General features: G+C 45.5%; 1 protein-coding gene across 1 annotated transcript in view; it reads left to right on the top strand.

Moving 5' to 3' along the window:
- Positions 1 to 23125, top strand: part of FAM222A (family with sequence similarity 222 member A) — a 295931-nt gene that overhangs the window by 58213 nt on the left and 214593 nt on the right. The window lies entirely within an intron of this gene.

The raw sequence follows: 23125 nt of genomic DNA, 5'->3' as shown, positions 1-23125 counted from the left end.
TGATGGACCTTTGGTCTGTCCCAGTATGGCAGTACTTATGTACTTTAAATAATGTCTGTTAGGAGACAGGGCAATTGAACACGTAAGACCTAGTCAACTTTGAACCCAGAATGTGAGCTAGTGCTATTTGTGAGGAATCTATTAGTATCAGTTAAAACACAGGACCATTCCCGGCAGTTGCAAAGATATATTAGGGTCCCTAGGTGAATCTTCAGCTTTTTGTTCTCTAGTCTCCGTCGTGGCCTCCCCCCCCCCCACCCCCCCCCCCCCCCCCACCTCTTCATTCCTCTTCATTAATGATTAAACTCAACAATTATGATCACCAGCACCACCCCTCTCAGAACCATCCTGTTAAATGCATAATTGGACACCTTACTTTTAAATATTAAACTTCTCTATATCTCGATGGGCTACTTGAACATTTGCTCACCCTCCTTGCAAGTAAAAGGATGCACTGATGGTTTTTTTGAGATTGTGTGGCCATCAGGACATGGTTCTTTATCAACTGCGCTTTGTCAACCAAAGCTGCTGCCCTAGAACGACCACCTAACCTGCTTAATGGTTAAGGTAGCCCCAACAGCAGTGGGGAGAAAATGTAGGTTATTTTACCATGTTACCTTAACCAGGAAAAGTAAAAACCTTTCCAACTGAGCTGATTTTTTTTTTAATGTAAAAAGCCTGATTGAATATAAGCATTTGCATTATATTTTTGGAAACCATGTGGCTTTGGTTATACGCCTCTTTTTTTTTATGCTCTTCTGTTTTCTGTGGCTCTTAGGAGCATTTGGCAGATTCTTCCAGACTCTTTAGATGCGAGATAGGATATGGAAGAGCAGGATCAAGCTTGTGTGAGTCTGTAAAGATTGGTGTCACAGGATGGATGTCTGCATTGAGTCACTCATCCTTGGTATTCTTTATCGTTTGGAATTCAGTGGAGCCACTCAACCCAATGTTGTTGGATTAAACGGGATAACTTGGTAGCCATGCCTTTTCACTTTCCAACTTGTAAAATTTCATCTAGAAGTTATCCTCTTTTTTTTGTTGTTGTTAAAGTCTAATCCAGAGGGGTGTAGTTTTTTTTCTCTATACTATGTTCTCTTATTCATTTTAAGGTGCTGATATAACATACATATGGATGTTAGAGAGGCGAGACACAGACTAGAAACAAAATGGAAACATTGCTTCAAATTGTTGTGAAGAAATGAGTGGGTGCAGTCAGGGGGCAGGATGGCAGTAGTCCACCGAGTCAAAACTTCCGGAAGGAGAGCCCATGAAGGCTTGGGAGAATAGCCAAAGTCGTCAGTCTCTGTGAAATCGCATCTGAGTGCATGCACCCCCAATTACCAAAGAAGATATTTAAGAATCTAAGCAGAGTACCATCTACCACCAAGTGTCTCAAGACGGACTTTTCCAGAACCCTTGTCTTCGTTTTATGTGGTTTTACTTGAAAATAGCATATAGCATGTGATCTGAGCACGGAGATGCACCCCGTAGAGGTGCTGAGTAAGTTTCAGGGCAAGCTGTTGGTTTCTGGCATCTAACCAGTGAACCGACTTGTACTTCTGTTTCATTTCAGTGACCCAGTACTTTCCTCAGAAACTCTGACCTGGTACATGACTTATAACAAGCCCAAATAACCCAACCAGAAGAAGCAACCATTAGAGACTGGACCTGGTCTATGAATACAGCCTCTTGTTCGGGAAAGACAAAAATTGCAAGGCCAGAGCCAAACCTTATGGCTCCTACATCAGGCTATGTGGGCAAAAATGAAATAAAAGGCCGTCGAACACCTTGTCTTGCTGCAGTAAAATATGCCGTTGATGACACCACCACTTCTGGGCTCATTTTCAAAACAGAAAAACGTCTCAAAAGCGGCATAAACTAGCGTTTGGACGTTTTTCTCACCAAAACGTCCAAATGAGTATTTTTGAAACCTATTTTTAGACGTTTTCCTATGAAGTCCGTCAGAAGTCCGTCCAAATCTCAAGGGGGCGTGTCAGGGGTGTGTTCAGTCTGACACTTGGGCATTCCTGAGACTTAGACCTTTTTCAGCCGTAATGGAACAAAACAAAAGCGTCCAGGACTAAAACTTAGAAGTTTTGAGCTAGACCTGTTTTTATAACAAATAAAGCACAAAAAGGTGCCCTAAATGACCAGATGACCACTGGAGGCAATAAGGGATGAAAATGGCCTTCTTTTCTATTCGGATTTTGGACGTTTTTTGCAAAACGTCCAAAGTCGGACTTTGACGTAATATCGAAAATTCCCCTCCAAATGACAACTCTTAGCTGGATTGCATATTGAAGTTGCAGAATGACAGGAGTTTGAGTGCTGTCTTTCCCAATAAAGAGTTACAATCTGAATGGATAGATCTTTTGCAAGCAGAGTCCCTCTTTTTTGTCGCCCTGCATTCGCAGGTCACTGTTGCTTTCCGATCCTGTCCACAGCTTCTCTATGTGGTGAAACATCAGTCGACTGCCATATGGCTCAGAACATGTCTAATAGGAGGGATGGGAATCTTTTTATCAGCTACGTGCTGCAGGAATTCATTCTTTTCAAATCTTAATGCGGGGATTATGATTAATTTTCATTTGTGTTTATGGCAGTGGTGTGGAGGAGTGAAAGATGGAAATAGGTGAGTACTTCATCTTTGTAAGAGGAAGGAGAAGCAATTAAATTTCAAATTTCCAGCAGACTCGGGAGAAGGAAGGCCTGAGGGCTATAGTACATCCATGAACGCCCTTTTCTTATTGATCTTTTTCGGGCGTTTGCAGACCTCTCCAGCTTAAAGTGTATATTGGAAGTGCATCCAAGGAGTCGTCTTTGTCAGAGGAATGGGATGGAGTGTTCGACAAACATTTCTTAAGCACTGTGCCTGGTTCGCATGCCTCCCTTGTTGTGTTTGATCATTGTGTGCAAAACTTTGTGAAACATCGGAGCCTTTGAAACTGTATTGCAGCCTTCCCTAGTGCCCGACTCTCGGCCTTTCTTGAACTTTTCCTGATCTTTCTTCACAGTGTTCCCTTTTTATGTCTGTTATGCTCATTTTCCGTTTCAGATCAGGGCCCAGGCAGCTTCACCCAGTTTGATGTTGACCTTTGACTAATGCCTTTTTCTTCTTTATTGAATCCTGACATTTTGCTGCAGGTCAGACATAATGACCTTATCTTTTGAGAGGTCTTAAGGAGAGCAGCCATTTCGTACATGTGACATTTTGAAATTCCTTATAACAATCATTACCTTTTTTTTTTTAGTCTCCTTTTAAACGGAGCTAAAACTTTTATGACAAGCTTTAGAGAACTGAAACTGCTGCCTTATGAATTGTTCCATTCTGGTTTAATCGATCTGTTTCAGGCTTTGTCTTATTTTATTGAATTTTAGTTCTAGCAGGGCTGGGCAGTGCAACAGTTGGTCCTGGGTTATGCTTCTAAGTTCTGGAATGTCATGGATCGCCAGGTGTGCCTGCTGTGCAGACACTGTGAATGCATATCCTATATAATAATTCTCACCTCCAACATTCTGAGGCTGCCTGGAACCGTGGATCCCTTGGAGGTGGTCTGGAGTTGGAGTAGATAATAGTGACGTCACACAACCCACAACAGATTGGCCAGTAGAAGGGAGAGGGGCGGAGCCACGATACAGGGAGCAGCGAATCAGCACAACACGGGGAATGCACAGCAGCAGGAACAGAAGCCTCTCTCACACAGTCACTCTCACACACACTCTCTCAAACATACACACTCAGAGGAAAACCTTGCTAGCGCCCGTTTCCTTTCAAACAGAAACGGGCCTTTTTTACTAGTATACACATATTTCAGTATCTACAGCAGATTTATTTGCAATACATTTTTAGACCTAAAAGTATTTCGAGAAGTTGCTGAAAAGCCTGACGTTTTGGAATTATGCCAGCAGAGGGAAGGCCTGGGAAAAGCCATGTGTACGCAACTGGGACCAGCCCCACTCTCAAAATCTACATAACTAAAGCCCAGGGCATGAGATTGGTGACAGCTTTTGATGGTTGTGTTTTACCACAATTCCCACTTCATTCTCTCTGGCCTAGGTCTCTAATCCTTCCCCCCAGTGGCGTAGCTACGTGGGGCCACGGGGGCCTGGGCCCCCTCAAATTTCCTCTGACCCCCTTCAGCTGAAGCCTTGTCCAGCGCCAGTCTCCGGCGCTGCCTACGCATTGCCTGCCCTGCTCTGTCTTCCCTCATGTCTGGCACGCTCCCTTTAGTGAAACTGAGCATGCTGTTTCACTAAAAGGAGCGTGCTGGATGTGAGGGGAAGACAGAGCAAGGCAAGCAACGTGGTGGTGCTGGAGACCGGCGCTAGATAACGCTTCAGCTGGCAGAGGTTGGGGATCCCCGCCAGCCAAGGTATTTGCTGCAGCAGTAGGTGGGGAGCGGCAAGGCGGCGGGAGGAACAGCAGGGGGGTTGGCGGCAGATCAAATGTGCCCCCCCTACGTCGGGCTCTGGCCCCCTCCCACCATGAGGTCTGACTACGCCCCTGCTTCCCACCCCATCCCCTTCAACCTAGATCAGTGATCTCTGTACTCCATTTTGCCCCACTCCCTGTGGAAGACGGAGCTCTTGCAATTGTGTCAGTAGAAGACATTGAGCTTCAGGATAGACGGAGCTGTCTATTCTTAGCACCACATTGGTCCTGGCTCCTTCAGGGTTGCATGAAAGCACAGACTGATTCAGTCCCTGTGTTCAGTAAAAATTCTACAACAGCATCACTGGGTCCATGAGGTTCATGGGTTGGAAGGGGGACAGGGACAGATATAATCAAATTGAACCAGAGGTCCACGATGTGGAAAATCGGATTGGATGTCCCGAGGAGTTGGGTGGGTAGCAAAGTGAGAACTCAGGTGGGGGGGGGAGGGGGGGGAACTATGTTGCCCCATCACTTTTTTTCAATTTAGACACAGGCCTAGTAGGCCTGTGTGTCATTCCCAAATTCCTTGAGGACAGTGATTTCTGTCATCTTTTCCCAATTACCTACAAACTCCTAAACATCAACATTTATTCAAACCAAACAGGGAGCAAGTTACACAGTGGAAGTGGAGGGCCTAGACCTGATACCCTTGGCTCCCAACGAAAAAGTAAATAAATAAATATTTCTAAGCACTGGGGCTCTTTAAAGAGATAGCATACTTTCATAAACCACTTTAAAAAATTCATTTTACCAATAAAAGGTCTCATGTATTTAGAGGTGCTTCCATTGAATGTCGTCTTGGCCTGGTGAGAGGCAGAGAGCAGCCCCATATGGGTACGGCTTAACTGCAGAACCAGATGGGGCATAAGCTACAAGTATATGACCGTATGGTGCACTGGCTACCTTGCTGATTTTATTTATATATTTATTTGTAATGGTTTTTTATTAGAAAGTTTGTAGCAGAACACATCAGTTATTTATTGATCATGACAGCTTATGCAAGTTGCAGTCTTCAAGTCAGTAAGTTTCTACAAACTTATCACCAGTTATGCAAGCTGTAACTGAAAATCCCAGTATGCTTGGTTTACTTCACCAGTTTTTAAATTCTGGAGCCCTCTGCTCCTTTCAGTAGGCCTCCTAAAGCGTGCATGCTCAGTTTCACTAAAACGAGCGTGCCGGATGTGAGGGGAAGAGAGAGCAGGGCAGGGATTATGGCAGCGCTGGAGACCAATGCTGGAAAAAAAACACTTCAGCTGACGGAGGTTGGGGACCCCCACCAGACAAACTAGGGGCCCAGATCCAGTTTGGGGAGACCTGGCCCCCCCCCCCCATGGCCCCCCTGTTAACAGTTAAGTGTGAGTCATCTGATTTACAAGGTATTTTGCATAAAAAATCAATAGACCCCTGACGCAGGCCTTTACGGCCGAAACACGTCACGTGTCGGGTTGTTTTTATTGATTTGAATAAAGACCTTGTTCAAGAAGACACCAACTGTGAGAGGACTTTTATTGGATCCACTAGTTGTACTTTTGCCCCCGTAGCCACACCACTGGGTTGTCCCACTGAGTGCGAAAGCATTCAACTATCACTGGTCTGCTATTGACCTGCAACACAATGCTTGCCTCGGTTTGTCTTGCTGGAGATCAGCTAGGCTGAGATTTGTTCCCATCAGAGGGGTTTAAACTTTCTCTGCTAAAACAGTTCCCTATCTAGCTTTTGAAATGGTTCTCGGAGAAGGAGATAAATCTGTTGGGGATGTGTTGCCGATATATTACCCGAGGTTAAGCAGGCGGTGTGTATTGTGGAGGAACCCAAGGTGAACCTCCAAGAATTGATTGGGAACGCTTGCTGGGGCTTTAATGGCTCAGCTATAACTAACATATCATTTCCCAAATACTTTTTGTTAAGTGAGTTAATGGAGTGAAGAAGCCCTAATGCCGGAGTCCATTAAAACTTAACAGCAAGTTTCAGCTTGATAGAGGCAGCAAAAAAAAAAGAAATCTGTACTTGGAGTGGAAGGTTTACAAAATATGCGAACGCCGTTGCCGATAGGAGGTTGCCTTACTAAAGAGGCTTCGCTAATATTGATTTTTCCTATCAAAACAAAAGTGTTTATTGCCCAGTTCACAGGATACAGCCAGCTAGTTGGGTTTTTAGGGGATCCACAGTGCATACACATGATGACATAGATTTGCATGCATTGCCTCCCTGGAATTATAGCTACGTCATGCAAGGTTCCACGTTAGGAGTTACAGACCAAGAAAGGGACCTGGGTGTTGTCGTCGATAATACACTGAAACCTTCTGCTCAGTGTGCTGCTGCGGCTTGGAAAGCGAATTGAATGTTGGGTATTATTAGGAAAGGTATGGAAAACAGGTGTGAGGATGTTATAATGCCGTTGTATCGCTCCATGGTGCGACCGCACCTTGAGTATTGTGTTCAGTTCTGGTCGCCGCATCTCAAGAAAGATATAGTGGAATTGGAAAAGGTGCAGCGAAGGGTGACTAAAATGATAGCGGGGATGGGACGACTGATTGTAAGCTCTTTGAGCAGGGACTGTCTTTCTTCTAGGTTTGTGCAGCGCTGCGTATGCCTTGTAGCGCTATAGAAATGCTAAATAGTAGTAGTAGACTTCCCTAAGAAGAAAGACTAAGGAGGTTTCCTTTTTCTCTTGCTTTTATCCTGTTTTCCAAACAGTGGCCAAGCCAGGTCACAAGTACCTGGCAGAAACCCAAATCAAGGCAACTTTCCAGGTAGAACTCCAAAGAATAGCAAGATTCTGGAATCCTAAAGAGTGGCAAGATTCCATGCATAATCTCATAGTGGCAACATTCCATACAGAACCCCAAAGAATAGCAAGATTCTGGAATCCTAAAGAGTGACAAGATTCCATGCAGAATCTCAAAGAGTAGCAACATTCCATGTAGAACCCCAAAGAATAGCAAGATTCTGGAATCTTAGAGTGACACGATTCCATGCAGAATCTCAAAGACTAGCAACATTCCATACTACAAATCCCAGGACAAGCAGTTGCTTCCCATGTCTGTCTCAATAGCAGACTATGGTCTTTTCTTCCAGGAATTTGTCCCAACTTTTTTAAACCCAGATACACTAACCGCTGTTATTACCTCCTCCAGCAAAGAGTTCCAGAGCTTAACTGTTCATTGAGTGAAAAATTATTTCCTCCTAAGTATTTCCATGTAACTACTTCGAGTGTCCTCTAGTCTTTGTACTTTTGGAATGAGTATAAAGTCAATTTCGTTCTATGCTTTCTACACCATGTAGACTTCAATCTTATCTCCCCTCATCCGTCTCTTTTCCAAGCTGAAGAGCCCTAACCAATTTAGCCTTTCCTCATAGAGGAGTTCCATCCCCTTTATCATTTTGGTCGCTCTTCTTTGAATCTTTTGTGTATGCATTTTGCAATTACTACTGCTAATAATTAGCTGCTAATTTGGCATTAACTGACACTATTCTATAACTTGCAGCCACAATTTTGCACACTCACTCCCTAATTCTATAAAAGCCACCAAAAATTGTGTGTGCAAATTTGTGCATGGAATTTAATTGAATAGTGAGCCAATAAGTGCCAATAATTGGCTTTTTAACAAACAGTTGGCACTAATTAGATTTTTGTGTACATGCATACATTTAGGCCTGGCCTAGAAAAGGAAGCGCAGAAATGGGAGGCTCATGGGCATTTTGGGGTAGAGCGTAGGCATGGTTTCGAATTACGCGTGTAATTTCGTTGGCACAACTGGCGGTGCCTAAATTTGCACATGACCCCAGCGCCTACGCACTATTCTGTAAACCGCACCCTAACTTTAGGCCTGGCTTATAGAATAGCACTTTTTTTGTGCCGTAAATAGAATTCACCCCTAAGTTTTCAATTGTGCATCCAAGTTTCTAAAATTAGGGAATAGCTTGTAAATACTACGATTAGATGTTTTGTACACCTGCAATTTGCACCTGCTCCTGGGCAGGCACAATATCCGCACCTTCAATCTCTACAGATTTTTATAAAGACACATAGGCAAAAAAAAAAAAAAAAGGCCTCTGGGTTTCCTGTTACCATTTACCTGTCTCTTGACCCTGTTTACTTTTTGTGCAGAAACTGGGGCTGTGAATTTTACAAATGTAACAGGCGTTTTGTCCAGGTTCCATGGAGTTGGAGAAAAGGCACTGGTGGGCAGATTTAAACAGCAGCTGGTACTGAATTCGTGTCCTAATGTAATGCCAGCGTTTGACTGCTGAAGGGCACCATCTTGATGATGAGTTTAATCAAACTGTCTTGTCTGACCTGTTGCTGAATATCTTCTTTGCAACAGCCAACAGCGCTAATTCTAGTGTCCTACCTGTACTGAAATAATTCTGTGGTTCAAAGTTTCTGTAGAAGAGTTAACCAAGCGTATCTACCTCCATAATCAATCCTTTGGATCAGGGGTTCTCAGCCTAGTCCTCAGGACATACCTAGCCAATCAGGTTATCAGACTATTAATATGCATGAGATATGCATGCACTGCCTCTATTGTATACAGATCTATCTCATGCAAATTCATTGTGGGTATTCTGAAGTAACCCCACTAGCTAGGTGTGACCTGAAAACTCGGTTGGGAACTGCTGCCTGGAATGGAAGCGCTGACCATTCTTGTCCACAGTGGGAGCTACCTAAATGTTGCCAGGGTTGGACCTCTGTTCAGGCAGGTTGCTTCTGTCACTCTGATTAAGTGGGGAAGGTGTGATTCACTAGTTGGAGCAGGAAGCTGTGACCCAGGGAAACTTTCTGCACTGGTTATTTGATCTGTCCCTTGGCTCAAATATGTGCAATATTGTAAACTCTTGGAGAGAAAGAACTGCAAATGTAAACAACCTTGAGCTAAAATTGGGAAAGATAGTCTAGAGCAATGTTTCCGAAACCTGTCCTGGGAGAACCCCAGCCAGTTAGGAGGTTTTCAGGATATCCACAATGAATATCCATGAATTAGATGTGCATGCAGTGAAGTCATGCTTGCAAATCTAATTCATGATTATTCATTGTAGATATCCTGAAAACATGAGTGGTTGGGGTTCCCCCAGGACAGATTTGGGAACCACGGATCTAGAGGTGGATATCATTGTTGGGCGGGGGTGGGTGGGGGGGAGGCTGCAGGAATCTCTTAAAACTGACATTCCATCTCTGTTAGAATCAAGCGGATATAGATCCGTTTTGAGCACACCAAAAGCTTCTGAAGGTATTTTCCATTCAAACACCTCATGGCTTGGCATTTTCCCCAGTCTGTGGTTTACAGCGAGCGCAAAGATGAAACTGCCTGTAACGAAGTAGTTCTGGCCCAGTTTCCCCCATTTGATGTCTTTGTTTCCCTCCTAAACAATTCTGCACACAGGGCTTGCCAGCCGCTTCAGCCTCAGAGCCAGCTCAGGCAGTTCCACGCTGGATTTTCATGCTGGATTCTAATTAGTTGTGCATGCCCTTGCCAGGTTCTCAGATGTTGCTTTTAAGCAGCTCTCAATATTGATTTTTGAGCAGAATAAGCAGAAATTTGAGCTGTTGTGCTTGCTGATTGATAATGGGAAGGCCAAAAAAAGAGAGAAATCCCTTTTTGCCCACCACATACCATTGCTTAGGGTATGCCCCCCCCCACCCCCCCCACACTTGGAACTGGTCCTTATCAATATCTGCTCTGTTTCACATCTGGCTTTAGATTGAAGAGTAGCCTGCTGGGTTACTGGTTATTACATTGATGAATATTAGTAAACGCGGCCCTTAGTTCCCTGCCCCAGAGGGCTTCCAATCTAACTACCACACACGGGGCCCCATTTACTAAGTCGCGTAAGACTCTACGTGCTCCCAACGTGCGCCAAAATGAACTTACTGCCCGACTACCGCGTGCCTCTTGCGTAATTTCATTTTTGGCGCACGTTCGGAAAATATTTTTTATTTTCAGATGCGTGTAGGGGACGCATGCCAAGTGGCATCTGACACGTGTAGGTCCTTTCTGTTAGGTCTAGATTTCTTACCGTTTGGTCTGTGGCTGGCGGTAAGGTCAGACACCAAAAAATGGACGCGCAGCAATTTTGATTTTGCCTCGCGTCCATTTTTGGCAAAAAAAAACATTTTTTTAAAAAAGGCATTTTTGGTACGTGCGCTGAAAAATATTTTGCGTGCGTCCAAAACCCGCGCCTACACTTATCGCAAGCCACTTTTTACCGCAGCTTAGTAAAAGGAGCCCATGATGTTGTGCAGCTTACCTCAAGCTCAGATTTGGAAACGGGAGTATACTAAGGACTAAATTCTGTATATGGAGCTGAAAAATTGGTGCTGAAAAAAAGCGCTAAGCGCTAATCTGTAAACAGCGCTCCGAGTTGGATGTTGTTTCTAGAATAGCGTTTGGCGCTGGGATCCGTTTGTGCATGCCATTTTGAGCTTTTAACCCCCTGGGAGATGTGTCTGCTGCAGAGTGGGGGTTACTATGGCGATGGGAGCTAATAGAGCTGCCTACGGTGGGAGGAGCCGTAATGGACTTCAGTAAATATTGTGATGTTCTGCAAATATGATTAGCATTGCCGCCTGTACTGGGAGAGTGGAGTCTTTGGTTGCTGAGACCCAAGAAGTAAAGGGGTGTCCTGTCTTGGCATAAGAAGCAGGGGCTACTGAAAAAAAGTGGATTTTTTTTTTCTGCTGTGTAGCAGAAGCAGGTTGAGGCAAAGTCACAAGGGTTCTGGGGCAAAGGGATTGGAGACCCCCCCCCCCCCCGAGAGCGAAGCAGGTGGGTGACTTGCTGGAGACTGAGGTGGGAGAGGAGTATCGCCCCTCAAGGAGGCGGACGAACGAGGAGGGTCTGGGCCCCAACTGAGTCCAGCAGCTGGGAAAGAACCCAGTGGGACATTACTGAGAGACAGGGATGCAGCCCTGGGCTCTTCTGCCCAGCAGGACGGGATTAAGCTCTCACTAGGATCCAGAGAAATACCAGTGGATGGGGAAGAGCATTCAGCGGTTACCAATTTTGGATCTGTTTGCTAGACCACAAAGTACTGAGTTTTTTTCTTCCATTAATTAAAGTTGAACTGTTTTTGTAAAACCCGGTGTGGAAGCGGAGTCTGTGGAGCAGAGCTGACTAGGGACAGGGAGGTGGTGGCAGGATTTAGCCTGACCCCAGTCTACACCCAGCTCATCAGACACAACACCTTTTGTAACTCCTGGTCTGGGTACCTACCCTAAAGAGCTTAGTCGGCATCCTGAACTGTTTTTATTTATTTATTGGGCTTTATTAACCGTCTTTATGAAGAAATTCAACCAAGGCGCTGTACAGTTTAACATCAAACTTGCAATTTTGTTAACAGCATAACAATAGTAAAATGCACAAGTAAAGACATAGAATGAAAGAGGAATATTTTTTGAGTGGGACTAGGGTTGCATGCTGTATGTCCTAGTCTTACATCAGCTGGGTCCAAGGTTTCAGTCCTCTCACGCTCTGTGTGAACAATTTGCTGATAAAAAGTTGCCAGGAGTATGGAGGAATCTGAAACGTATTTTTTAAGTATATATATTTTTTAAACCCTACCCCTCCCCCGCGGGAAAAAAAAGCATAAGAACCCCAAATGTACAGAGTGAAATTCGACTTGGAGACAGAAATAAAACATCTGAATGGAAAGAGAAAATCTTCAAGAACTGGTTTTGAAATTTTACTGCTGACTGCAGTGGCGTACCGGGGGGGGGGGAGGGGAGGGGAGGGGGGCGGTCCGCCCCGGGTGCACGCCGCTGGGGGGGGGGAAGTATCCTGTTCCGGGGCAGAGGGAGCATGGAAACGAAGGAAGCTGACTGGCGCACGGCACCCCCCCAGCGGTGTGCACCCGGGGAGGGAGGTTCTTTCACCGGGGTGGGGGGGGGTGTCCTTTTGCCCGGGGGGGGGGGGTCACGCTGCACCGGGGGGGGGGGGGGGCGGGGTGCATCGGCGATCCTCCCCGGTTGTCAGCCCCCCCTAGGAACGCCACTGTATTATCTGGGGGAGGGGAAACAAACCCTGGCACTGCTGTTTGCAAACAGGATTTTTTTTTGTTTCCAGATTTAGCTCCTACCTGTTTCAGTATTGATCAAGGTGAGTTACATTCAGGTATAATAAGTATTTTCCTGTCCCAGCTTCTCTAGTTTTTAGCACACTACTTTAACCATTCTCCATATCTCTTTTTTTGTGATCAATAAAACAGAAATCTGATTGAAAAGGAGGGCTGGGGAGGAAGGTTTATTATTTCCATTTTCTCCTGTTTGGAACAGGGGCGTAGCCAGACTTTGGCGGGAGGGGGGTCCAGAGCCCGAGGTGAGGGGGCACATTTTAGCCCCCCTCCCATGGCGCCACTGACCCCCCCCCCCCCGCCATTGCCGACACCTACCCACCCTGGTCCCACCATTGCCGACTTTGCCCCTCCCCTGCCGCCGACCCTCTCGACCCCCCCCCCCCCCCCCCCGCTGCCAACCCGCCGTCGCCTACCTTTGCTAGCGGGGGACCCCAACCCCCACCAGCCGAGGTCCTCTTCTGCTCGCAAAAGGCTTCCTTCTGTTTCTGACGTCCTGCACATACAACGTCAGAAACAGAAGGAAGCCTTTTGCGAGCAGCAGAGGACCTCGGCTGGCGGGGGTTGGGGTCCCCCGCCAGCAAAGGCAGGCGACGGCGGGTTGACGGCGGGAGGGGGGGTCGGGCAGGGTCGTCGGCAGGGGGGTCCAGGGCCAAATCTACAGGGGCCCTGCCCCCCCCCCCAGCCCCACGTAGCTACGCCACTGGTTTGGAAGCCCTTTGCCACACATCTTAGCCACTAGGTGTCACTGTAGAGTAACAGCTGAGACTGCCAAATCTACTATAGATGAGGCTATGGATGCTGTTTCCTCACCAACCCCAGCCAGGCTGCAAATTAAACCCAGGATTGCCTACAGGACAGCGCACAGCACAACTGGGAAGCCAGCAGAGTGCGCAGAGCTGTTGAAAAATATCATTCTAGCATATAACCACTGAAATAATCCAGGAAGCCATCTAGTTAGTTCCTGAAAGGCAATGGGATCTGATATACCACCTTTCTGTGGTTACAGTCAAACCAGTTTACGTATTATATACAGGTACTTATTTTGTACATGGACATCGGAGGGTTAAGGGGCCCTTTTACTAAGGCGCATAGGTGCCTACGTGCATGCAACGCTCTTCAATTTGGAACTACCGCCCAGCTACCGCGAGCCCCGGGCGGTAATTCCATTTTTTACGCGCGCCCGAAAATATTTTGTATTTTCTTCCATGTGGCAGTAATTGGCAGTGTATGCGCGCCGAAGATCACCACCCGGTTAACGCACGAGACCTTACCGCTAAGTCAATGGGTAAGGTCTCAGGCCCAATTTTTATTTTGCCACACGTCCATTTTCAGCCCCCCCCCCCCCCCAAAAGGCCTTTTTTGCAGGCACGTTGAAAAATGGACCTGCGTGCGTCCAGTACACACACCTACAACAGCGCAGACCATTTTTTGGTGCTTCGTTCTGTTTCTGTGAGTCTGACGTCCTGCACATTGTACGTGCAGGACGTCAGACTCAGAAACAAAACGAAGGAAGAAGACTTTGGCTGGCGGGGGTTGGGGTCCCCCGCCAGCAAAGGTAGCAGACGGCGACAGCGGGTTGGCGGCGGGAGGGGGGGTTGAGAGGGTCATTGGCAGGGGGGTCCAGGGCCAAATCTATGGGAGCCCAGGCCCCCATGGTCCCCTAGTAGCTACGCCACTGATTTCAGTGACAGTCTGAAAGGATGAGGGAGGGGTGGGCTGGATGAGAAACAGAGGGCTGAGAGGATGGGGGGGCAGGGAGATATGCATGGTGATCAGAGGGTGACAAAGTAGTGAAATTTCATGGTTTATAATGGGCTAGAAAACTCAGATCTTTAAGTCCTTTCTGGTGGGTGTCGAAATATTTAATCATTTTGACTTCAAAGGTCTTGCGTTCCTGTATTGTTTTAAAGTTTCCTTTTAAGTATTCTCACTATAAAATCATTTAGGACAGTGTTCTGGTTTTGTAAAGTGTGCTGTCCCACAGAGGTAACACCTTGGTTGGCACTGGCATTTTTCATATGGTGTCTATGTAAATTAAATCTCTTCTTCAGCATCTGACTTGTTTCTCCAATATAGCACCCTTCGTCATATTTTTTTTTAATTGAATTTAAACATTTACAAGCCATACACTTGATTCCAGCAATATAGAGCTAATGTTTTCCAAATAGAATAATTAACCAAACAAGAAAAAAAAAAAAAAGTATAAACAAATTTCAAAAATACAATAGGTATCACCTAAAGTAAATATAGCTCTACCTCAGACCACTAATAACAATAGGGGGCTAAAGAACAAAAAAATAGGAGAAAAAGAAGCATTTGTTACAGGAATTATGGCCTGGTCGTTAGCACGTTTCCTCTTAATTCAACCTACAATAGAAATTATCTGGTTAACCTTTTCTGATCCCAAAAAAGTTTGAGCTGATCAGGCTCAAGGAAGACATATTTGTTATTCAAGTAGTAAACAATACATTTACAGTGGAGGAGTGGCCTAGTGGTTAGGGTGGTGGACTTTGGTCCTGAGGAACTGAGTTCGATTCCCACTTCAGGCACAGGCAGCTCCTTGTGACTCTGGGCAAGTCACTTAACCCTCCATTGCCCCATGTAAGCCGCATTGAGCCAGCCATGAGTGGGAAAGCGCGGGGTACAAATGTAACAAAACTAAAATAGATACTATTGGAGATTCTACATGGAATGTTGCTAGCAACTTTCCATGTAGAAGGCTGCGCAGGCTTCTGAATCTGTGAGTCTGACGTCCTGCATGTACAGAAGCAGAAGCCTGCGCGGCCACATTGGTGATCTGCAAGGGCCGACTTCTATATGGAATGTTGCTAGTGGAATAGCAACATTCCATGTAGAATCTCAAATAGTAGCAACAGTGGAGGAGTGGCCTAGTGGTTAGGGTGGTGGACTTTGGTCCTGGGGAACTGAGTTCAATTCCCACTTCAGGCACAGGCAGCTCCTTGTGACTCTGGGCAAGTCACTTAACCCTCCATTGCCTGCCACATTGAGCCTGCCATGAGTGGAAAAGAGTCAAAGCATTTTTAAAGTACATTTTCATCAAAGAATTCAAATCTTGCTCAAAGATAAATGAGACTAAGACTGAACTTCGAATCTTTACATCTGAAAGTGACTGTTCTAATATTGCCGAAATATCCAAAGGTTCTTTCTCTTGTTCTCCTATAGGAAGAGCTACATTTTTCTTATCTTCCACTGATTTTGTCGGATTTGGTAAATAATATATCTTATTAATTGGAGGCAACAGGGAAGGTGAATAATGCAGTGTTTCTGTGAGGTATTTCTTGAAGAGTTCAGAGACAGAGATTCCTGAAACAACCGGAAAATTCAGTATTCTCAAATTCGGTCTCCTATTGTAATTTTCAATCTGATCTATTTTGCGATTTATTATTATATTGTCTTTAATCACTGCTGTTGTCGTTGTTTTCAAATTTGTAAGATCCGACTGAACTTGAAGAATTTGAGATGTCGAGTCACTTTTCAATTGTTCAAAAGCAGTAGTTAACGAATCAAGTTTACTCACTATTGAAGCAGTTTCTAAGGCTGTCTTCCTTGAAGCCGTCATCAGTTCTTGCATCGCTTCCCAAATCAGTTCTGGCGTCACCACCTGAGGAACCTTCCGGTCCAAGCTGGTTGTCTCAGCTTCTCGAGGCGTGCCACCGCCGAGTCGTTATTACCGCGTTCCGGTTTCCCTGGCTCCTCCAGCTCACCCTTCTCAAAAGCTGGCCGCGGTGGAGGGTTGATTTCTGGCGGGGATAGAGATGTTTCAAGCCCTTGGGGCGTCGATGCTCCTCCATCGGCTTCCCCTGCAGGGATTACCACGCCAACTTCCGGTGCTCGACTCGCTGTGAATCGGTCTATCGTTAGCTGTACCGGTGAAGACGTAAGACTCATCGACGGTTGAGTTCTTACCAACCCTTTTCTCTTGGTATGTGGCATTATTGCTTATTAGATAATTTGAAGAAACACAGAGACCAGCTAAACGCGATCAGGTCACTCACGAGTCGCGGCCGCCATTTTGACACGCCCCCTTATCCCTCCTTGGTCATATTTTTTACACTGGATGACATATAGTACATTGGAAGATGAGCATGTGAAGGATTCCTTTATGTTGAATATTTTTCCTTTGTGAATGACTGTGGGGTCTTGTGAAATGTTTTGGCATAGTTTGCAGCTGGATATATTGCAAGGACGTGTGCCATTCTCTTCTTTTTGGGTCTCCGTTGAGAGCTTGCTTCTCACTAGCTTGTGCTGTGCAAGCTCAGAATTGCTTTCATTGTTTTGCTTCTGAGTCTGTTTTTTCTTTTTTTTTCACTATGGTAAATACATTTTTTATTACCTCGCATAAATTCACCACTTTCCTTGCTTCTGTTATTAGTGTCTTTTTATTAAAAAAAAGAAAAAAAATCTTATAAAAGAGCTACTGCTTTATTGGAGGCTTGAGAACATGATGCATTTCTTTCAAATCACAGCGCCCAGGGGCTCCTATGAGTCACTACTGGGAAATTATAATTATTACTTTGCGAGAGGCAAGCCTCTCCTGCCCTTTGGGAGACTGATTAATGAAACGGTGGAGTCTTGGCTGGTGATACCTGTTCAAGGTAGCTAAGAGTGTGGAAAAAAAATCAAATTACAGTGTTTGGAGAGCCAGAAAAAAAAGAAAAACTTCAAAAAAAATTGCAGGCAGAGTTGTCTTCATGGGATGGTGTGATGGTTTACCCACCCTCCCCCCTAATCAAAAACACTTAACCAGCCAAGATTGGCACCTGGCTGGTTAAATGCCCCATAACCGGCTATCCAAAGATGCTTTAACGATAATTTGCATGTTAGAGGCTGAAGCATCAATCATAATAGGAAAGAGAATCTTAGTACTGAAAATATAACCGTTTGCACTGCTTAAAAAAATGTTTCAGAAAAGGTTTATACAAACTACTTCCAGCAATTCAATGCTGGCATTATGATGACCTCTAAGGGGGAGAAAGGCAGCGATGCAGTTCTTATGCTAGTGCTAAAGCAGGAAGAGGTGAAGTAACTTGTCTAAGCTCCTACTGAAAGTCTGCAGACAAGACCTGAACTGTGACCTCTCAGATCTCAAGGGCACTCCCAGCTACAGTTCAGCATTTTCAGTTGTGAGCTCAGAAGAGCGGAGGACCCAGATAGCCACTGACGCTCGAGAAAATATTTCTTCACTCAACATGTAATTAAACTCTGTAATTTGTTGCTAGAGAATGTGGTAAAAGCAGTTAGCTTAGCAGGGTTTAAAGAAGGTTTGGATCATTTCCTAAAAGAAACGTCCACAAGCCATTATTAAGATGGACTTGGGAAAATCCATTGCTTATTTCTCGATTAAGCAGCATAAAATCTGTTTTGTTGTTTTGGGATCTTGCCGAGAAATTGTGATCTGGATTGGCCTCTGTTGGAAACAGGACACTGGGCTTGATGGACATTTGGTCTGTCCCAGCATGGCAACGCTTATGTTCTGTATTGTAAACCCTCCAGGGACAGGGAACTACCTACTGTACCTGAATGTACCGTAACTCACCACGAGTTAGTTCCAATTTCCTGTATGCTGTAGGTAAAGAATGCATCTAAGTTCTTTCCACCTCAGTTTTTAACCAAGGGATTCATGCATGCTTGTCATACCACTGAATACTTATTAGGATGGTAGTTTTTTTTTGTTTTTTTTGTTTTTTTATCTTCAAAGGCAAGTGAGAACGTTGATCAAACTTGTGGGTGACATCACCTAACACTCAAGGTTACCATTTTTTGTCCTAAAAAAAAAGAGGACACTTGCCTCCCCACTTTCACGCCCTCACGCCACCCCTTTCGTGCCTTCGTCCCGCCCCTTGTCACACCTCGTCCCGCCCCCTTCGCATTTTCCCCTCCCCCTGGTCACCCCCTCATCTCCCCTCCCCTGTCATCTCCACTCCCCCCCCCCGTCACCTCCCCTCCCCTTACTCTACTATCCATGGTGGTCTAGAGGTACCTCTTCGGGGCAGGAAAGAGCCCCCTCTTTCCTGCCTGGAGTGCTGCTGCCAGCTGCCCTGCATCCTGTGGTAAGTCCAGCTCTCGGTGTATCAAAATGGCCGCCGAGAGTTGAAGTCTTGCGAGGCTGCTTCAACTCTCGGCGGCCATTTTGAAACGGCAAGAGCCGGACTCACTGTATGCAGGGCAGCTAGCAGCAGTGCTCTGGGCAGGAAAGAGGGGGCTCTTTCCTGCCTTGAAGATGAAGAGGTACCTCTAGACCACCAGGGATAGTGGAGTAAGGGGAGGGGAGTCCTACCTCCGCCCCCGCCAGCCAGCCCCGCCAGCGGCCAGCCAGCCCATTTGTCCAGAAATCCGGACAAACGGGCAGGCTGGCCAAATCCGTCCGGACGCCCGGACATGTCCTCAAAAAGAGGACATGTTCTGGGTAAATCCGGACGTATGGTAACCCTACAGAAGAAAAAAATATATCATCCATAAGAGCGATTGATATATTGTGCTATCTGTCCACTGAAAGCGACATTTCCAGGTTGGCAGCTTCATAATTTTTCTGTTCTGTTTTTCTGCCAGAGATCATAAACCACACATCTCTTTTGGTTTCTTTTTCTAGCGTGATACGCTTGATGTGAACTTGTCGCAGTAAAGATGCATATTTAGGCTATTTTCTGAACTCCTTGACCTGTTTTTTTTCTCCGCAAAGTATTTTCAGTCTTCTGCAATACTGTGAGAAGAGCAACTGAGAGAGATGAGGGAGGATGGTAAAAGTTTTCTGGAGTCCATGGTGCCTGTGTTTGAGGGGTATTTTGCAAAAACATCAGATGGCAGGTGCTGTCCAGTGGTCAGAAGGCCTGGGTTGAGGCCCTGCTGAGGCAGCATTTCTACTGCTAGGGTGAGAGGAGGGGAGGAAGGTGACACCTAGTGGCCAGATTCAGAGCCCATGATTTCAGGGTTCCAGAAAGATCCCTGATGACCCTTGGCCCAGGACCAATGCTGTAATGATCAGGCTAGGGGCCCTGTTTACTAAGCCGCGTTGTAGGCGCGTTAAACATTTTTAACGTGCGTTAACGGTGTACGCGCTTTCAATATCCCTATAGGCGCCTACACAGTTAGCGCACGTGCTAATTGTAGGCGCGTTAAAAACGCTAACGCACCTTGGTAAACAGGGCCCATGGTATGTTGGGAGTGAGATGGGGGGGGGCAGGGGATGGATAAAATAATGGGCGAAATGTCTCTGAGATTGAAGGGGGGAAGACTCAAGAAAAATGTCAGGAAGTATTTTTTCATGGAGAGAGTAGTGGATGCTTGGAATGCCCTCCCGCGGGAGGTGGTGGAAATGAAAACGGTAACAGAATTCAAGCACGCGTGGGATAAACATAAAGGAATCCTGTTCAGAAGGAATGGATCCTAAGGAGCTTAGCCGAGATTGGGTGGCAGAGCCGGTGGCGGGAGGCGGGGCTAGTGCTGGGCAGACTTATACGGTCTGTGCCCTGAAAAGGACAGGTACAAATCAAGGTAAGGTATACACAAAAAGTAACACATATGGGTTTATCTTGTTGGGCAGACTGGATGGACGGTGCAGGTCTTTTTCTGCCGTCATCTACTATGTTACTGTGGTTAATTTCAAACGAGGGTCATGGTAATAGATCCTAACCCTGGTCCTGATTTAACTTGGAAGTACAGAGGAGCAGAAGGAAATACCAGTCACCTCCTCCCCCCCCCCCCCCCCAAAAAAAAAAAAAAAAAACAACTAGGAATTTTGTCCGAGGACCTAGTAATATTAATACAACTGTTTAGGGTAACACTACTGCTAAAAAAAGCAATTTCAAATCCACTGTGGCAATATATATTAACAGTAATTGTTTGACCCTTCCTAATGTCAGCCCCTATGAAAAATTAGCTCCAAACCTTTTTTTTCCCCCTTTTAACTTGAATTTCTTGAGGTGATGGTAGCTGATAGCTTTTTATTTTTATTTTTTTATCATGGCTACCTCGTTGCCTCAGACTGCGGCTAGGATAAATGACCCGCATGGAGCCACCTCTCTGCAGACTTGCTGAGGCCCACATTGTTCTCAATGTCAAAGCCCTAAAAGATAAGTAAACACGTGATAATCGCACATGACCCCCTTTCATATGAGCTGCCTGTTCACATAGTTCAGCTGCTGTCACGTGGCCTTGCCTAACACAAAGGAGGTCATTTATAGAAAGACTTTTCCATATGTAATGTCTCTCTTACATGCAGAAAAGGGGTTTTGGAATATTGTGTGGATGTGTTTGTGGCCCTGTATTATTACACGCACCAACCATGCGCATAGGTGTCCCAGACCACAGTTGCAGCGTAGGCCTATTTCTTAAAATGCGTGCATGTATTTGCCTCACAACATGTGTAATTTCGCTGTGTGCATGGACGTGCATGCTGGGTGCTTGTCTTAGAGCTAGATTTAGGAGCCCTTTTACTAAGGTGTGCAGGGAAATGGGCTGCGGTAGTGTAGATGCGTGTTTTGGGCGCACGCAGAATTATTTTTTAGCGCACTTGTGAAAAAATAGCTTTTTTTAAACATTTTTGCCGAAAATGGACATGCGCCAAAATGAAAATTGCCGCGCGCTCCATTTTGGGTCTGAGACCTTTTCCGCCAGCCATTGACCTAGTGGTAAGGTCTCACGCGGTAACGGTCTACGCACGTAAAATGCCGATTACCGCCTGCGAGCCAGAAAATAAAAATATTTTCCGGTGCACGTATCGGATGCGCGTCAAAAATGAAATTACCGTAAGGGCCACGCAGTAGCCGAGCAGTAACTCAAAATCGACGCGCATTGGGTGTGCATAGGCGCCTACGCGGCTTAGTAAAAAGGCCCTAAGTAAAGTGTCTTACCATGCTAGTAAAGGGATCCCATAGCATAAAAAGGGCCCTCTGATTAAACAAAAAAGATGTATGCATGCTAATGTGGAAGCAACATTTAGTATCTATAACCCAAAGTTAAATACCTATGTTGAAAAAAAAAAAAAAGACTCAACAAAACCCTTTTTTTCCAAAAAATAAATGTGTATTAAAGAATTTTGCGGTTGATATTCAGCAGACTGCCACGGGCAAAATTAGCCCCAGATATTCAATGCCAAGGCATGTCTGAGCCCCAGCACTGAATATCTGGGGATAATTCATTTTAACCTGAATATCAAATGGGACCCACATAAGGGAATTTGGCCAGTTTCCTTCTCTCCTTTTCTCTCTCTCTCTCTCAACATCACCCCCCCCCCCCCCCACTCCCCGAGCCCCCTGGGCCTACCTACCATACAATTCAAGCTCCTCCTCCTTACCTACAAATGCACTCAGTCTGCGGCTCCTCACTACCTCTCCACCCTCATCTCCCCCTATGTTCCCGCCCGTAACCTCCGCTCACAGGACAAAGCCCTTCTCTCAGTACCCTTCTCCACCACTGCCAACTCCAGGCTCCGCTCATTCTGCCTTGCCTCACCCTATGCCTGGAACAATCTGCCTTTACCCATACGCCATGCCCCCTCCCTACCCATCTTCAAATCTCTGCTTAAAACTCACCTCTTCAATGCTGCCTTCGGCGCCTAACCGCTCAAGATATATAGAATGCCCCAAATCTATCCACCCTATCAGACTAACTGTTCACTCGTCCTCTAGATTGTTCACTTGTCTTTAGATTGTTCTCTTGTCTTTTAGATTGTAAGCTCTTTGAGCAGGGACTGTCCTTCTATGTTTAAATTGTACAGCGCTGCTGCGTAACCCTAGTAGCGCTTTAGAAATGTTAGTAGTAGTAGTACCTGCCCAGTTTTCCTGGTTGAGGAATGGGCAGGAATGATGCCCACTCGCACCTGCTAGACATGGCTGCACCTTCAAAATGACCACTGCGACCTCTAGTAGCCTAATGGTACAGCAAAGAAGTGCAAGACCTCTGCTAGAGTTTGTAGTAGCCATTTTGACTGGCCAGCTGAGGGTAACTCTCCTTCAAAACAGAATGTGCCTATGACACTATCTATCACCAACTCCAGTAATGTTTTGAATTTATCATCCTGAATAAGTTTGTAATAAGCCTACGCTCACACTGGCCACCTCACTTAAATGATGTCACTTCAATGTCGTTTTCAGGGCAAACTGATCGGGCCCTGTCGCTTCCTGATTGGCAATCAGTTGAGCCTGTTTTTCACAATTTCTTCAAAACATACTCTACGCTTACCCTCTTCCACCTCCTTTCTGGCAATTCTTGCACCGGACTGAGAACCGTAATCTTTCTCCAGATACAAATTTTTAATAAGGATCAGATCCTCCTGACTGAAAATCATAGTAACTGTTTATGTTTAAAGCAAAATGGCATCTACATGTATCATGGTTATGGTTTATTAGTACTTCATCTACTGCCTTTCACTTTTGAAAATCAAAGTGGTTTACAAAAAATAAATCAGAATAAAGAAAAGAACTTCAATCAGTGATAGAAAAAGGAGAGAAGAAAGGAAAAGAGTCACAGGGAGCAGGAGAGAGGGAAGGAAGAGGTTGCATGTCACCCCAACTTCTAACCAGACACCCAATTCCAACATACATTTGAAATATGCAAAGATGATTTTAAGTCAAAATACATATATCAAAAAGCAAA

The sequence above is a fragment of the Microcaecilia unicolor genome, chromosome 11 (genome assembly GCF_901765095.1).
Source record: "Microcaecilia unicolor chromosome 11, aMicUni1.1, whole genome shotgun sequence".
In the NCBI taxonomy this organism is placed as follows: Eukaryota; Metazoa; Chordata; class Amphibia; order Gymnophiona; family Siphonopidae; genus Microcaecilia; species Microcaecilia unicolor.
Note: the sequence above shows the minus strand (reverse complement) of the source record. Positions and strands in the feature narration are given on the sequence as shown.